At 45.6% G+C, this 18,026-nt stretch overlaps 1 long non-coding RNA gene across 1 annotated transcript; it reads left to right on the forward strand.

Annotated features, from left to right (window-relative positions):
• Positions 1–1,121: 1,121 nt before the first annotated feature.
• Positions 1,122–14,784, forward strand: LOC142584227 (uncharacterized). Its single transcript, XR_012828732.1, has 3 exons — positions 1,122–1,177; positions 8,087–8,151; positions 14,663–14,784. It is a non-coding gene; the product is annotated as an uncharacterized LOC142584227 (long non-coding RNA).
• Positions 14,785–18,026: the final 3,242 nt, after the last annotated feature.

The raw sequence follows: 18,026 nt of genomic DNA on the forward strand, positions 1-18,026 counted from the left end.
TCGAAGTTAGAGTACGCGTCTGCGCTGTGGGACCGATATGTTAAGAAAGATATAATAAAACTTGAGGGTGTTCAAAGAAAGGTTGTGCGGTTTATATTCGGAAAATATAGAAGGACTGATTCACCATCGTCTCTGATGAAATGTAATAACATTACAACATTGGAGATACGTAGAAAAATAAACCGACTATTGTTACTTCACAATTTTATATCCGGAAAAATCGCCCTATCTTAATCAAGTTATGTTCAAGCTGCTGCTACTAGGAAAACAAGGCACACAGCAGAACATTCACTGAGACCTATTTTTGCGAAAACTAATTTCTACAAATACCGTTTTTTCCCTAGAACAGTTCGACAGTGGATTGAGTTGCCACCAAGTGTTATCAAGGCTGAAGATTTTCGGCAGAACTGGAACGTTTCTATTGTGAGCAATAGATACTTGCAATTGTATAAATGTGCGTATTTGCTGCTGGTTTAGTTCTGTTCTGTCTGTTCTACTTTTTTTTTGTTGAAAATTGCTTCTTCATTGTGTTAGCGCTGTTACTTTTGCCCCTTTTGCTGTTTGCGAATTTATTGCGGTTATTGCTTGTTCGTAATTACGAAAATGCCTCTCCTGCTAGGGCCAAAGAATTGGCTGCAGTATGGTCAAATAAATAAATAAATTAGACGGGTTAGAGGAAGGTGACAACTCCCTATCGTAGCTACGGTGTATAAAATGACCAGCTTTCTTTTGTACGTACTCAATCTTCCCGATATCGGTTTTATGAAAAGGTTTCGAAACTATAGATGCTCATTCAAAGGTTGGGCGGATTTGTATTTTGTATGAGTCTCACGAAGATAGGCGAGCTTTTATAAAGATTTAGTACATATTACTTCAACAAGCTATATTTCGCTATATGCCATATTAAACATGCTATGGGCTATGTATGCTGCTTGCATATGTATTCCGTTGGTTATTCACAAGTTTCGAATATTTCCGCACCTTTGTAGAAATCTTTTGTAGAAGAACTCTGGTCGTGGGTAAGCACCATTTAGTGCCGCATCAACAACGCCGACAAGGTGAACTCGGGCGAGTGCGTGCCCATCGCGAGGCAGAAGAAGAGGAACAGCCTCGAGCTCGCGCGGCTCCGTTCGGCATTCTAGGGCTGCAGTAGGGACGCCTGCCACCCCGAAAAACAGTGAGTCACCGTCGCTTGCTTTCATTCGTCTTTCGTTCTCCGGTGGTGGTCGATGCACTGTCGTAAGGCTGCGGCCCCTACCGCGTTTTGTCGCGCTGTTGCCGCCCCGGCTCCTCTGCTCGCGCTAACTTGGGCCCGCCCTTTTTTTTTTGTAGCTGCCTAGTTCATTTTCAATTATTTTAACCCTCAAATCCGACCTCCGACCTCTCTGCCTCCTTTCAATTAAATTATCTCTCTCTCTATCTTTAACCCTCAAATCAACGTTCGCGTGATGGATACGGTCGCTATGGCTGAGATGAGCTGCTTGGCGGGAAGGATAAGAAATGAAAGTCAAGTCAAATGGATCGGGCGCAAAATAAGCTACCGGTCGATGTTTTGCAAGGATTCTCAATAAAATATTGTGGGGGGGTGGAATAAACCCTTACAAGAAGCCGCCAATGGATAGTATTTTGCGCCGGTTCATTTTTTTTCCTGTTCACTTCCTTAAACATCCGTGACATTCAGCGATCGATTTCAGTGATAAGCGCGACGCTGTGCTGTCTGAGTTGACAATCGACAAAGGGCGAAGATTATGGTAAGCACCTAAGCCCGAGGGCGCGGCATCAATTCGTGGCGTGGCGATGGCATTTCAATGCGGGCGAAATGCAAAAACTATCGCGTAGCGTGCATTCAGCGGTCAAAATTAATCCAGAGTCCCTCACTACGACGTGCTTCATATCCATGTTGTGGTTCTCGCATTTAAAACCCGAGAATTCAATTTTTAATAATGTTAAGCACAGTGAATATGTAGAGATTACAGCCCCTATATGTAGCGTTGCGTTATTGCCATAAAACTATAGAAGAAAAAAGAAAACTGTCAGTTACGCCGGATGGGCGAAGCAGAGCCTTCGATCTGCGTTGCATTCGAGCTCCTCTGACGGTATTTCATATCAACGGGCGGGTACGACGTGTCGGCGCGACGCAACGCGCAACTCAATGGCTCGTACGCACCACGAACAGCACCTAGGCAGCTAACAGGCGTCCCATAACGAGCGGCCGTGATGAGCGCCGGCGGCGTCGTTTCAGGCATCGCACATTGAAGGTGAACACGAGCTAAGACTGACGGGAAAACGGTCGGCTTGGTGGCAGCGCCCAGCCATTGGATAGCACTGTAGGTTGACGTTTCCTCTCCGTACCTCAAACCGCTGGGCGCATCTTGGTGTGACATGCACGGCAAGCTGCCCAGCCGGAACGAAAGTGGGTGTGCGCACAATGCTCATGCCAGCAGCGGAAAGTGGACAATCTGCCCTCGGGTGCAACCCTATGACGGTTCAGAAAACGAACACTTCGCTCGCCCTCGCGTGATTGATCAGAATGGCGATTTGTTCAACCTCGCGACTGCAAGCGAACGGTTCGCTTTCCCAGCCGTTATAAGATCGCACCCGTGTCGAAATAACCACGCGTAGCGCGACGGTGCGTTCGCTGGGCCTCCTTGTTTCTGCAACCAAACGCAAACGTCGTTTTTGCAGCCACCAATGCGCGTCTATGGATACGTTTTCGGCATCCGCGTGTGCACAATCAATAGCGAAACAGCTTCGATGGCGGAAGCGGTGGACGCGCCGACAACGTGTATATGCGTCGAATGTCCGCGTAATTGCATCGAGCAACCAAAAGAGGATTAACCACAATACTTTGACCTTAGACTACGTTTTTCAGACGTATGCCAAGCCCCTGTTGAACTTCACCTCAGGTCATTCCAATATAGTCAAAAAATGCCATTTGAATTGCTGTACTTCGGGCCGCCCTGGTAAAAACGTGTGGGCATGCATTGGGTGATGCTTTCACACGTCAGGTAGTCAAGCTGGAGGGAGCTCAGCACCCGGGCAGCTTCATAACGGGCAGCTGTGAGAAGTCGATAAAATGGGTAAAAAACTCAGAGGCAGGAGGCCTGAGGAAAAAAGCATGGAAGAAGAATGTGGTAGTTGTACCATATGTATACCGCTTGTCCCCTGGCCAGAAGAACGCTGCAAGTCGTTAGGGTTGTCTTTTCGGCCCCTGGAATATTGAGCGCTATTTGTCCGGTGGTACAAAGGCCAGCAAGCGGAGCAGAACGTAATCCTAATGTAAGATGCTAAGTGGATCATGTTAATAAGTATGTAGGCTGCACTACCAATGGGGTGTACTCTTTCCCTCTCAAGTGTGGGCGAGTGTACATAGGGCAAGCCGGCTGGTGCATCAATGTAAGACTTAGGGAGCATGAACTGTCCTTTGGACAAGAACGATTATGCGCATGTGTCTGCCCATTGCCGGCAATGTAAGTGTAAGCCTCTGCTCTAAGAGACAAGAATTTTGCTTAAGCATACTGATGTATCCACCAGATTAGTCGTCGTAGCAGCCCACATTGAGCGAAAGGGCACGTGGTGCATTAGCAAACCTTCAATCGCGCTTTCTCAGCAGGAATTTATTTACCTAGACAGTCCTACACGATAGCAGATGCCCTGTATCCATGTGGCCTACTTGTGCGTTCCTCGATTGACCATGTGGTCGCCTGTGTCGCTTATATTCCTTGATGTGTGTGTTTCAGTAAACTCAGTTGTGAGTCAGCGCTCGCCCTGTGTCCTTTCACTCAGTCTTCGTTTTGTTCGCGCATTTACCATTATGAATGTATACAAACTCACCTAACTTTCCAATTTATTACGTTTAAGTACGCTAAGTAACCTTCAAGCGTATCGTTGCGTAACGCAGTTGTAGCCTTTCTCACAGTGGCAAAGTGTTTCGGGTAATAATCGGCTGCTTGAGCTTAGGCTCTCAAAATATAATGAGGCACCAAGATTAAACTATGCATTTACAGACCCAATAAAAGCGCGACTAAAATATTCCTAGTTCTACATAGTTTGTGCATTTATGTTAAATAGGAAGGAAGTAAGAAAACTAAATAGCCATTTTGCCTAATGTTCTGAGGCTGAATTCACAAAGCTTTTAGTTGGTAAAGGCTGTTTTTCATTGGCTGATCGTCTTCGCTAATAATATGTGCTACATCACTATTGGCTGGCACGAACGCTTTTAGCGAAAGAATATGTTGTGAATACGGGCCCTAGTCTAACCGCAACAATTCGCAATAACCGCAACAATTCGCAAGCGTTATCCACCTGTGCAGGAGTGCACTGCTTTCATACGTATGGAAAAAAGAAGATTGCTAAGAAATTTAGGCAAATAAAGGGAGATAAGGGGTGTAAACTAAAGCCAGAAGAACGTTTTGAAGCCACAAGCACAAAGGTTGGACAAGTCCATGTGTTATACATTGTTCCCTTGGTAGCTGAAAGATTGCAGCGGCGGAGTTCACTCATGCAATTCTTGTAGAACATTCCATGGTTTTGGGGACCACGAAGCAGCGCGACTTGGCAAGTATTGTAAATATACGGAAGGATACGCGTTCGCGCAAACGCTCAAATAATCGTCACTCGGTCATTGCTCTCTTGCCTGTACGCCGATATTCAGACACGTCGTGCATTCGCGCTTGTTTTCCATCAGCGCCTATTGTTTTTCGCATTCTTCACTTCGACGGTTACTTTAGATTGGCTCGAGCTCGCTCTATTCTCGCGAACGCACTTTCGGTGGCAGTGAAGCGAAAGGCATACCCGGGGTGGTGTTTCTGCACAGGTGTTAGTACAAGTAGTCCCGGCAGGGTCACAGCGCTTTCTCTTACACGGAGTGCCATTCCAAGACAGCGGCACCATGTTACTGGAGCCGCCATCTTGTCACCTCTGATTGGCCGAGAAGGCGGTGTTTTGATGTCTCTGATTGGCTCAAAACGGTGTCATTGCATCATTCGACATAATGTAGGAATTCGACGTTGTTCAGAATGACTTGGTACTTGCGAATGGCTTAAAAAGACTAGTTGCAAGCCGAAGAAATAAAAGCAAGAAAGAAGAAAGCAAGAAAGAAGGAAGCAAAAAAGAGGGACAACTCACTACCAGAGATGCGAACAACACGCAGTGCTTTTGGCTGCAAAAACGGCCTAGCCAAGTAGTCGTCACCGTCACGCTCCGCTTAATCGGCCTTTACATGGGAGACTAAGGGGGTGGTAGTGTTTAAGTGTCCATCTGGTGGACATGTCTATTTGTCTGCTGCTGAAGTTCCCATTGACTGGGTTTGCAGTACGCGTGAGAAGGAGACAGAGCGCTCCCAGCTAATCAGAACTTGAACAATACACGAACTGGACATGTCCACATGGTGGATACTTACGGAATGCCGCCCTCCCCTCCCCCGGGAAGCGTTCTGTCTGCTGCTGGCTTGAGCGGTGTTTGCACACACACTTATACTTGCATTGCTGCTAACGAGGGGCCGCATTCTCAAAGGTTTTCTTTAGCGAGCAGCCTCTGCTATTGGCCAGCCGCCTTGTTTAGCGATACCTCCAACAGCAGGCTGGGCTGAAACATTCTCGTACAAAAAAAAAAAAGAAATCGTACCCGCCATGGTTGCTCAGTAGCTATGGTGTTGAGCTGCTGAGTACGAGGTTGCGGGATCGAGTCCCGGCCGCGGCGCCCGCATTTCGATGGGGGCGAAATGCGAAAACACCTGTGTACTTAGATTTAGGTACACCTTAAGGAACCCCAGGTGGTCGAAATTTCCGGAGTCCTCCCCGACGGCGTGCCTCATAATCAGAAAGTGGTTTTGGCACGTTAAACCCCATAATTTAAATTTTTTATTAACAGATTCGTGGGGCCGCAACATTCATATGGGGAAGGGTTACCGGCGAAGCTGTTGAGGCTGCATACATTATGAAATCGTATATATTTTTAAAAATGCGGCACCGCACTACGCTGACACAAGCGCCGCCGCCACACTCTTTCCCCGTCTCATTAATCATCAAACAGTGTTTAAACATATAAAGCATATGAAGGCCAATTTGCAACACTAAATGCGCTTTCTCACGTGCGTGTGCGTGTGTGCGTGTGTGCGCGTGTGCGTGTGTGCGTGTGTGTGCGTGTGTCATTTTGGAGGACGAAATGCAAAGAAACACCCGTGCACCTTGCATTCGTTGCACGTTAAAGAACTGCAGACGGTCGAAATTAATCCGGAGTCCTCCACTACGGCGTGCCCTATATATAGTCAACTCGTGGTTTTGGCACCTATAAATCCGGAATCTCACAGACTGGTGTGTGCGGGAAGGACAACAGACGTTAATCTAAAGTATAGCAAGCCCGAGGGCAATGATACAGCTTGCTGTCGGTTGGCGCTTCAGGCGAAACTGCCGAATTATTTTTATCCGTAACGGTCAACTGCACTGTATTGCATAGGAGACAAATACTTGCTTCAAGATTAATTTTTGTTAAGTCAGAACTGCCCAAATATGCGAATCTACGTTGAAATCAACGATGTCACGCCTACGTACCTGCGCTGAGACTTCGGTGCACAATTATATATATATATATATATATATATATATATATATATATATATATATATATATATATATATATATATATATATATATGCTTTGCACGATAATGAATAAATTACAGCGCAATCGCAAGAATATAACTTTGACAGAATACTTTATCGGCATAAGCTTATTTAGTGTTTTTCAGCCCAGTCCTTCGTTAAGAATTCCTCGCTGACGCCAGCTGATAGGAACTGACAGCTGGAACCATATATGGGGGTATTGTTGGCACCGTGGTCTGGATTTTTAACCAGCACTGGAGAGGAACTCAGGCAGAACCCAGGCTACGTCACGATCGATCACGAGCTACGTCAGGTACGAACACGGCACACAAATTCCGATGGTTTCGAACTGTCGCGGGTTTATCGGCGTCTTTTAACACGTCCGTGCTTTCGCTGTGGACTTGGCCGGGCGACACGAATTGTTTGTCGCAGAGACGAGTCGTAGCACCCTTTAAGGACGGTGGGATGGATAGTTGGGCGTGTGCGTTAAGCATGGTCTGAAGTGAAGGCGCGACAACGACGGTGGACGAAGAAGGAACACTCTGGGGTAGTTTCTAAGGACCGACACTCGTCGTTTGACCCTTGAGGCACCCTATGTGCTGGGTATTTACTTACAGGCGATAAGGAAGGTGTTCGCGATCCTTGAAGCCGCTCCTCGCACCCGTAAGGGCGTTGAAATTATCACGTGCTCCTTTTGACTGATGAACTGCGCAGCGGGCCACGAGGCACGCGTTCGCATTTCGCCCCATCTGAATGCGGCTGCCGCGGAGGGATATCGAAAGCGGTGAATTCCATGGTGTCTGTGCTTCCGCAGCGGTTTTTCAGAAACAACCAATTGGTAGATTACAACAGCATTCCATAGCTTTTATTGTTTCGGTGCATTTATGACGTTGGCGGGCTGTTTTGTTCCCAATCGCAAATTAAATATTTCACGATACTTTACTACTGCAACATTACAATGAATTATTGATCTAACAATGTGGCGTTGTTTGCGACCAGTAATCGCGATGCGACAGCTCGCTGTGAAACCATGGTTGCGTTTATGGCCACCGCCAACTGTAGTGTTCTGTTGGAGATTGACGGGAAATTAATTTACGCTGCTAAGGATGCTGAGCCCATGATGCACAACGTATCATTTATGGGATGCTGAGTTTGGTTACTGCCAAATTGTGATTTAAGTTCAGGAAACTTAACGCATTCATTATAGTAGCGTTTTTATACGTTTAAAATGAGTTCCCTCTCCCCCTCCCGCCTACCCCCTCTTCCTCGGTTGTGAATAGTTCGGGAAACCAATTACTGAATAATTACATTACGAAGGTAAAATCAAATGCCGTCTCGAGTACTGTTCTTTTTTGCCCAAGCGTATATTCGCCGTGTTTTTCTCATAAAAGTGAAGGGTTTGTAAAAATCTCGTTCATGTGGAATTGTGATTGGGTATTAAGAGACTCACGTGTTTAGTGCGCGTCTTACTTTTCTCGCACGCAGAACATGGCCGAGGAATCGATGATGTCGACGGCGGAGAGCGGCGTGGAACCGCCACCTGGAGCGCCGTGAGTGCACACGCATCTGTTACACGCGGTGACGTTGCGCGTTGACTGTTGTGCGAAGAGAAAGACGAGATCAACAAAACTCGAGAGTACGGGTATCCGTCAATCTCCAATTAAAGTTCAAGGTTTAGGCATATCAGAAAAACGAACGAGCAAGCAGGCAAGCAAACAAACAAAGGCAGGAGCACACACTTACAAGAACGGAAATTTGGACGAGTGTGTAGCTTTTAATGATTGTCTTAATAGCGCAGGCAGGACGACGAATGAAGAGGCAACGAACGGACATGCGCCAGCTTCAAAGCAAGGTTTACTGCCAACGAAACGCACTTTTTCTAACGAAAAACGTAAAACACCAACAACGCAAAAGCGAAATAAATTATGGCGCCTGTGCCACGAGAATACCAAACATTATCTATCTTAATATTATCTATTATCTATCATAATATTATCTATCACGCCTGTGCGCCCTTTTCGTCCGGAATGAGCTTTAGTTCGATGTTAGCGCTTGTCCTGTGGTTTTCTCCTCTGTCGCTGTCTTCGGCAATCATGCAAGCAAACAAGCAGCCAAAGAAGGAAGAAAAAGAAAAGAAAAGAAAGATAGAAAAAGAGAACGCACGAAAAAGAAAAGAAAATATAGGTAAGTCGAACAGATATAGTGTAATATTTTCGCATAGTACGTATCTTTCGAATTCTCTTACACAAGAAGCCATTCGAAAGAAGTAACAGAAAAAAAAATGTGGATCTAAGGGTTTAAAAAGTATAGCTGGCGAGGTTGCTGCAGCATAAGAAGCGACATCTATATTTCTTTAATTTTTAGGGGAAGCACCATTGTCACAGAGGTGCGCGAATATTAAGATTTGAGTCGAAATGGAGTACGAATTGATGAATAGTGCCGGAAGTGAGGCGATTCGAACATATAATAACTTTTAATGGTTTTCGAATATTGAACAGTCGTTTTCATGATTTCTATGAAACAGCATTCATGTTCTAGTATATCGACAAAGCTTGAAGGCTTGTCATTATATCGCGCGTTATGAAGCGTTCGTTGCATATAGCAGGAACGGACAAACAGCATTCGATTCGTAGGCGAGTCGAAAAGGGCAATATTTGATCCGTTATTCGAAGCCCTCGAATATTCCCGCTCCGCGAAATGGATCACAGCCCTGGGAAAAATTGCGCGTCCGGAATGTGCCTATAGGCGTTTTTCTGTCCATTGGGAAATTCGACTGGTTGCTTTCGAGCACTCTAGTGCCCTCTAGCCCTAGGAGTCTACACTGGGCTGGTGGAAGTCGAATTCCCGGGGTCCTGGTTCATTCTGAGTGCCACGTCTCTGCTGAGAGCGACCTTCGAGCTGGGAGCTTGACCGAGAACCGAAAAAATTCGTCATGCGATTCGTCGTCTTGCTCTGCGAGCAGCTGAATGTTTAGCTCGGCGAGGCTTTTATTTTTGGTGCTCCTACATCGCGAAGAGGATCGGCATTGCTGGAACCCATGTCGGAGCTCTGTAGGAAACAGTCGAATGTACTTTATGCAAATACTGTCCTAACTAGATGACCGGTGGAAATATGGCCAACGTTTTAACGTGAATAGCGTTTTTCTTTTTTTTTTTTTGGCGCCGTCGTCCGTTTTCGTAGTTGCTCGAACTCTCCGAGGAAAACGATCGCTCTCTTTCTTTACAGCTAGCTCCTTCTTTTGCTAGCCATCTCACTCGCTGGCTAGTTCGTTCGTTCGTTCGTTCGTTCGTTCCATTCACTTACATTGACAATCATCGCTGATGGTTACTACCGAACGTTTTTTTTGTCAACTGTTGTCTGTTGACTTAGTACAAAACGCCCGTTACAATAGTTCCCAATAAGTCAAAATAAATGGGCCAGATAATCATTATTGGTGATGGGTTATAGTATATGTATTTCGTGCAATTAACACAAGAAATGTGTGAAACGGCTGGTAAGTCTAAATACCTCCATAGAGAATCGACGTAGTGCTTAAATTCATTTTTTCAATGGCGAGTTAGCAGATCGTCTAACGAGCGGATACGTGGATATGATCTGCGAAGCAAAGGTGCCGGAAGAAAAAGCTTTTGCAACAACTGGAAGTAGTAAAGGAGCGTCGGCTCTATGAGAGGCGCGTTGGGGTACTGCAGAATAATTATGAACTATAAACGGCGCAATACAAGGCGGAATAAAAAGACATCCACAACGCTGATCTTTATGACGAAAGAAAAAAACTAAAATCTAAAAACGCAAACACCGAGCACGAAAAAAGAAAAGAAAGATTGATAAGGTATGCTGTGTCACTTCCGCCTTTGACGCTCAGGCACTTTAACAATTTATTGGACATTGTCAGTGTCTTTCTCCGTTGCAACATTCTGATAGCAGTTCTTGTGCACATGACGTCGCTGACATTGGCTGATAAGGATTTAAGCTATCTACGCGTCGACGGTAGAAATGGCGCATCTTAGAAGCTACGTCATCACGTATGCTTCGCTTTTTCGCGCTCGATATTTACTTGTCCGCTAATATAAGTATGTTCTTCCGGATTTGGAAACAAGAGCGTTGCAAGTCAGCGCTTTGTGCGTCCTGTTCTTGCGTTGTTGACTCGTGAAACATTTTTTTAGTATTTACGAGAATCAACCAACACGCCCAAAATTTTCACTTTGCTTTCACTTTCAGAGTTTCACTTTGTTGAATGCTTGTAGCCTCTGCTTTACGGGGGTATATAGGTCATTGTATTTGGGGGTATGCACCATGGATTATGATAGTTTTCTGTCGGCGTTACGCCACAAATAAATCCCGGGATACTAGCCATAAATAGCTTCGCTATGACAAAAAAAAGCCCACGTTGGAATTCATCTGAAGCGACGCTTTCATCGAGCTCTTAATGAAATGCTACCTTTTAAATATCGCGTCTTTAACAAAACTAGCGCTCGCATGTTCTATATTGGCTTATACAGGCGTGTACCCCTCCATTAGTCTTCCCCACTGTGGGCATGTGCTATTACATGGAGGTTATCGTCATCATAATCAACGTGCAGACACGTTTCTTGCCTGATCCCCCGCTAAGGTTGTGTGCCATAGTATGGGAATCGTATCCATCAACACGCCGTGATCATCTCAAAGAGCTAGTTGGCGTTTACCCGAGAGAAGAGCACGTGCGGTTATGGCCTGGTGGTTATGGCTTTGGGCTGCTGCCCTGTGGGGTTGAAGTTGCCATTTTGCCGCCGGACTTGCCTATTTGTTTTTTTAAAGTAAATGTCAATCTACTGGGCAAGAACCCGACAAACGGCCGACCAACCCAGACAAAACCAAGGAGCGTTAGACAAAGAAAGCTTGGAATTAAAAAAAAAAGCTGCACAATTCCAAAAGGAGCGATTCACAACACTGCGAATATGCATAAAGCAAAAAAAAAGCAATGCGGATCATAAACACGCGCCACTTTCCCAGCGACTGCCGGGCTGACTATGAGCTGCTCGAGAGAGTTTCTTTGGTAGCACGCAAGTTCTAACGTCCTGGACAATCAAAACAACCTTCGTATACACCATCCAGAGAATGGAGTGTCAGCATCGCCTCGAGAACCACAACGCACCAAAGAACGACATGTAATGGTCGTCAGGATTCGTCGAGATGCCAACGAAAGTGGTCAATCAGCAGGAGCCTGCCACGCGCTCATGGTGCACTGATGGCGTTGGCAGATAGGTCGCATGACGTTTTGCGCATCATGGAGCAAGGGTGTCCTGGGCTTCGTAAGCCATTGTGAAGAAGGATCAGCGAGAAGAGGGATTTGGGCAATTGCGACAAGTGCGCATACTGGATGCATGCGCCCCTCCGGTGCCAGGGTTGATCGGTCAGTTGTCGGTAAGATTGGGGGTACAGTGGACGTTCGTTGAGTACGGTTATTTCGTCATGCGCCCAAGTCGGGTCGTGCTGGAAATTTTATGCATTATATAGGGTTTCCTTCGCGCCAGCGGCACTTCTTCTTGGCCAGGGCTACCTCGAACGTTCCAAGGACGCCAACTCGCTTTATCGTGAAGGCGGGAATAGCCCGCTGACGAAAGCACGCATATATGCAGATAGCTGCACGAATTATGTAATGCTGTACGAGATGGCAGTAATCATAAATACTGGCACGAACTGTTTGAAAGCGTCGCTTCTACCACAAAAACTAGGCACTCACACTTGTGTTTCTGACCGCTTGGTAACATGGTGAGTCAGTGGTTCTAACGTTCGGACTTTTTTTCTCCAATGTCCCAGCTTGTTTCACTCCTCTCTGAATCAATGCAGTCCAACTTTTTGTGTGCGTTCAGCATTCTCTGGGAGTTCACCCAGATTTAGCGTGACTAACTATTCTCGTGCGCCGACGCCGAAGGTATCGCCGCATAACAAAGGCGGCCATGCTAACCAGTACGCAGGGGGCAAACGGTACTAGTTCGATACATCGACCACCACTTCGTCAAGGTCGGTTTATGAACCCCGTGCAGGGTTTGGACAGTAAATGAACAAATAATCTACCGATCATGCTCCACCTATAAAACCTATAAAGTCACCGAGAACACACAGTGTAGCAAAGTGGCTCCACATAAATACCCGTGAAAGCATGCTAAACGCATTCTATGATATCAACCGGAATTTGGTAGTCATAGGTTTTTTATAGTTTAATGCTGGAGTTTGCCACAAACGGCCATTGGTACGCATTCCGTGCATACATACTGACCGTAATGAGCGCAGATTTGCACTATATTATGGTGCGATATTACCAAACGGTAGCATACCGATGTCACGTTCGTTCCTGAAATGAACGAATTCAATCTTGTACAATGAAATACAATTGGTTTAGTAAGTGGCAGGAACCAGCAATAAGTTATGTTCTCAATATATGACACCACAGAGGGTTAAGTACGCATATCTGGAGAGTGGAGCTAGGCGTGTGTTTTCTGCTAAATCAAGGTGAATTCAATGTGCATGCTCGTGTTTGCTTTCGTAATTGCGACATGTGGTCTTCAGTGAATAACAAAATAACAAATAGCGAAAGTTTTAATTAGCTACCAGGACATTGTTGTTGGTGGCAGAAGTAGCATCTGCCTATTCCGTAAGTACACCTGAAAAAGCGGAACAGAGATACGAAACATAGTTTTTAAACTGAACATAAGAGGACTGGATGTAGTACACTTGAAATTTCATGAGGGCTATCACTGCAACACCAAAAATTTCACCTGCAATGACGTGGCAGCATAAATTCGCTCGCATGTTCTCTTTTTCACGATGAGAGCCACTCGCATTCAAAACTGAAAACCGAAAATAAGAAGACTGGATGTAGGTACACTTGAAATCTCGCGAGAGCTATCACTGCAACACCCAATATTTCAGCTGAAATGACGCGGCAGCATAAATTCGCTCCCCTGTTTTCTTTTTCACGATGACAGCCACTCGCAATAAAAACTGAAAACTGAAAATGGAGACTGGATCTAGGTACACTTGAAATCTCGCGAGGGCTATCACTGCAACACCAAAAATTTCCGCTGAAATGACGCGGCAGCATAAATTCGCTCCCCTGTTCTCTTTTTCACGATGACAGCCACTCGCAACAAAAGCTGAAAACTGAAAAAAAAGACTGAATGTAGGAACACTTGAAATCTCGGGAGGGCTATCACTGCAACACCCAATATTTCAGCTGAAATGAACGCGGCAGCATAAATTCGCTCCCCTGTTCTCTTTTTCACGATGACAGCCACTCGCAATAAAAACTGAAAACTGAAAATGGAGACTGGATGTAGGTGTACTTCAAATCTCGCGAGGGTTATCACTGTAACATACAAAATTTCAGCTGAAATGACGTGGCAGCATAAATTCGCTCCCCTGTTCTCTTTTTCACGATGACAGCCACTCGCAATAAAAACTGAAACTGAAAAGGGAGACTGGATGTAGGTACGCTTGCAATATCGCGAGGGCTATCAATTTAACACCCAAAATTTCAGCTGAAATGACGTGGCAGCATAAATTCGCTCCCCTGTTATCTTTTTCACGATGACAGCCACTCGCAATAAAAACTGAAAACTGAAAAGGGAGACTGGATGTAGGTACACTTCAAATCTCGCGAGGGCTATCACTGCAACACCCAAAATTTCCGCTGAAATGACGCGGCAGCATAAATTCGCTCCCCTGTTCTCTTTTTCACGATGACAGCCACTCGCAATAGAAAGTGAAAACTGAAGATAAAAAGAGTGGATGTAGGTACACTTGAAATCTCGCGAGGGATATCACTGCAACACTCAAAATTTCAGCTGAAATGACGTGGCAGCGTAAATTCGCTCCCCTGGTCTCTTTTTCACGATGATAGCCACTCGCAATAATAACTGAAAACTGAAAATAAAAAGACTGGATGTAGGTACACTTGAAATCTCGCGAGGGCTATCACTGCAACGCGCAAAATTTCAGCTGAAATTCGCTCGCATGTTCTTTTTTGCACGATGATAGCCACTCGCAATGCACTACAGTTTTATTTTTGCTTTGGCGATGCAGAGCCGGGGCACCGGCGGAAATGATCACAAAAAAACTGGCCAATTATTGGTGTCTAATTGGATCGATTCCGCTGATCCTGTTCCTGCTGGTCGCCATCCCGACCATCTTTTATGTCAAAAAGTTTTCAGGTAAGCGATGCTTTATTCTGTTCCCGTTTCGTACTCTGCAGCCTCCTCTAAAACACAACAACCGCAATAGCCCTTTTTTCAGTGGCCGTATAGGAACGGCTGCTGTATCAGCCTGTGGCTTATGAGGAAGCTTTAGCTCGCGCCGAATTGCTACGTTCCGATTCAAATATGTGTGTAAAACTTAAATGCTCTCATGAGACGACTGCTGGACGAACTTAAAGGGGGCGAGACACGTTAATTAAATTTTTTGTTGTTTTCCTAAATAATTTGAATGGAATTGACGCAATTATTGTATTTTTACTAGGCGATTTGAAGAATGCATTTTTTGTTATGGTAAATATTTTTGATGATATCCAAAACGGGATGTTCTTTGCTTAGGGTCTAATCAGCTATTTAACAGCAAGTTGCTTGGTAGCGTACAGCACACGGAATCTATTATTAATGTTCCTAGTGTGCCGTAATATATAAATCTTAGTTTAAGCCATCTAGAAGCGAAGGTTGAGGCTGTGAAACTCAGTAATAAAGATTATACAAAGATATCACGGTGGGCATTTTTGATCTCTACCGAATCTTGGTAGAGATTACTACGTCTACGAAAAGAAACATCCTAGAGGACCGCAGGTCAACAAAGAAAAAATTTCCTGTCGACGACGTTGAGTTACATACCGTCATTGCAAGCGGTGAAGTACAGTCTTTAGCATGCAACGCGCTGAGTTCGTATGTGAGGCCACGCCCAATTCGTCGTTCACTCTTTTTGCTTCTTCCGAACATTCGGAGCGTTCGCTGCCGAACGAGACACTGCAGGCGAGAATACTTTGAGCTCTTATGTATTGCCAAGAAGGCCGCTCGCGAACCGTGAGGAAAGGCTTAGCGAACGACAAGTGGCGACACCACCCTAATGCTCCCACACCAGCTCGCGGTGAATTCATAAAATCGGCATTGTCTGCTCTGGCGTAGTGAATTCATTGGTCAAGGTGGGCTATATTCTATTGTGAAGGAGCAAAACAGTTAGTTGAGCAACTTTCAAGAAGATATACTGCGCCACTATGGCCCAAGCAAGAAAAACAAATGTTTTAACATATGTGACGTCACACTGATGCACACTTGCGCGCAGAATGAAATTTCAACCCCGATTTTGTCTTCAAATAGTCGAGCTTATTACGCGAAAGAGAAAATAGTTTTAAAAGAATTATTTGTCAGTACGAAATGTTCAAATATTTTTTATTTAGTGTGCCTCGAAGATGGTTGATCAACTGAAGGATAGCATAGCTTATTCTTTTCACAGACCATTGGGACGTGGTTCATCCAGTGCCGGCGAATCACGCGGTTTAAGAAGGGTCCGCCGATGAGCTGCCCTCCCTGAGATTCGCCGCAGCAGCGTGGCCATGTCACGCCCGTCTGTGGAGTTGCTGAGCGTTTCGGTCTTCGTGTCAATCCAGCTTTAGGGTCATTTGGGTTTCTCCAGAAATACGGTGCCACGTGTACGCAAGAATCAATTTAGTTTTGCATATTTTTTTCGCTATTGTTGAAATGCTCCGGCGTGGCGAGGTCAACTTTATCACTTAGATTGGAAGCTTCGCAACGGATGACAACTGAAGAACGAAAGAAAACTGAATTGACTGTTACAAAATGTGAGCCCGGTTCGGACTTGGTGCGCGTTTACGAATGGTTGCATTTGATGGGCGCGGCCATCATCTTTGCTGAGGCGAAACATTTGCGGTAGGCTTGAACTGGTACACTACGCCAGAAAACATTAGGGAGGTTTGCCAGGTATACACCGATGTACGTAAAAAGCATGCAAAAGGGCCCAAACGAAGCCGTTTTTCTTTGCGTGCGCTATGAGCCGCTTCTGTACACTGTTTCTCCGCGCTTTCTCTGTGTATCTGTTTCTTTTCTAGGATCTCGTTCAGTCGCGCTTACGCACTTCATCGTATCCACAGTAACACCGTGTCAAACTCATGCATGGGAGACATGCGGCTAGCTTGTTAGATTCCAGAACGTTTTTCTAAAGCTCTATAATAACTTAGATACTCGCGCATGCGCGTTGAATAAGAGGCTATTTTTCTGAGGGCCCAGTCTTTTTGTTACCTAAGTTAGGTAGCCTTCAGTGCACCACGCATCCGCGAAATGAAACATTATTAGGCACGCTTTAGAAAATCGTTGTGGGACCCAGATAAATGAAGTATGCGAAATTTAAGATATAGAATAGCTTTACAAAAAAACGTTTTTGGATCCAGAAAGATAGCCTCGTGTCAACCACGCACATGCGAAGTCTTTAGAAAGGTATTCAAAACGATTGCTGACCCTCTTATCTACCGCTCATGCGCGAGATGCGGAGGGATTGGAGGGCTGTAGAGAAACATTTAGGGATCGAAAAAGTGTTCTCGTGTCCAGTACGCATGCGCGAGATGCCAAGCTTTAAGGAGTTTTACAAAACGTTAGGAAGCCCATTTAGTGCTGCTGTCGACTAACCCTCACGTTACTTTTTTTTAGAGTATGTAAACGCCGAGTACTGCGACACCAAGTCATGCAAGGACCTGGGTAAGTGTAAAACGCGTAAACGACGCGTTTCCAGTTGCTTTATTGTAGAGGTGTTTATCTCGAGGCGTACTGAGGTCGTTTCTTTATGTTGTTGCATTCTTTTCCTCTCCCCCAATTCCCCCTAAGCAGAGTTAGCACCAGAATTCACGTGCGTGGCTCTGTCGAGGCACGCACGTGACGTAGCGTGTCAGCCAATGGGAACTTGTGTGCCCTTTCGCTGCTAGGCGCAGCGTTTTTGGCTCAACGGGCCATTTGATGCTTTCGCATCAAAATCTTAGATGTGGCACAGAGAAGAGAAATGAGGCGATAATTCGAGGTATCGTTTTTGCAACCAGACTGAAATGCAGGGAAAACATGAACAATTTTCTGCATGTGAGGGAAGTGCAAGTATTCAAAGAGTTATTGAATATTGGTGGAGTGTGCTCTTCGGTCCTCCGCCCTCTGACTCCCCGCTTTACATCCTGGAGCTTCGATCGGGTCGCCGATTGTGCCAGCTGTCCGCCAGCATGTCGCAGGACGAGCCAACAGACACTTCTACTTCCACCATCTCGGCCTCGGCTACCCCAGCATCTCCGTATCGGATTGTCAGTGGGCACCAGCGTCATCCCCATCTGTTTGCTGGACTTCGCGGTGAATACGTCGAGGATCGGCTGGACGACTACCACCGAGTGAGTTCGGCTAAGCATCGGGACGAT

This window comes from Dermacentor variabilis, chromosome 6, assembly GCF_050947875.1.
Source record: "Dermacentor variabilis isolate Ectoservices chromosome 6, ASM5094787v1, whole genome shotgun sequence".
Lineage (NCBI taxonomy): Eukaryota > Metazoa > Arthropoda > Arachnida > Ixodida > Ixodidae > Dermacentor > Dermacentor variabilis.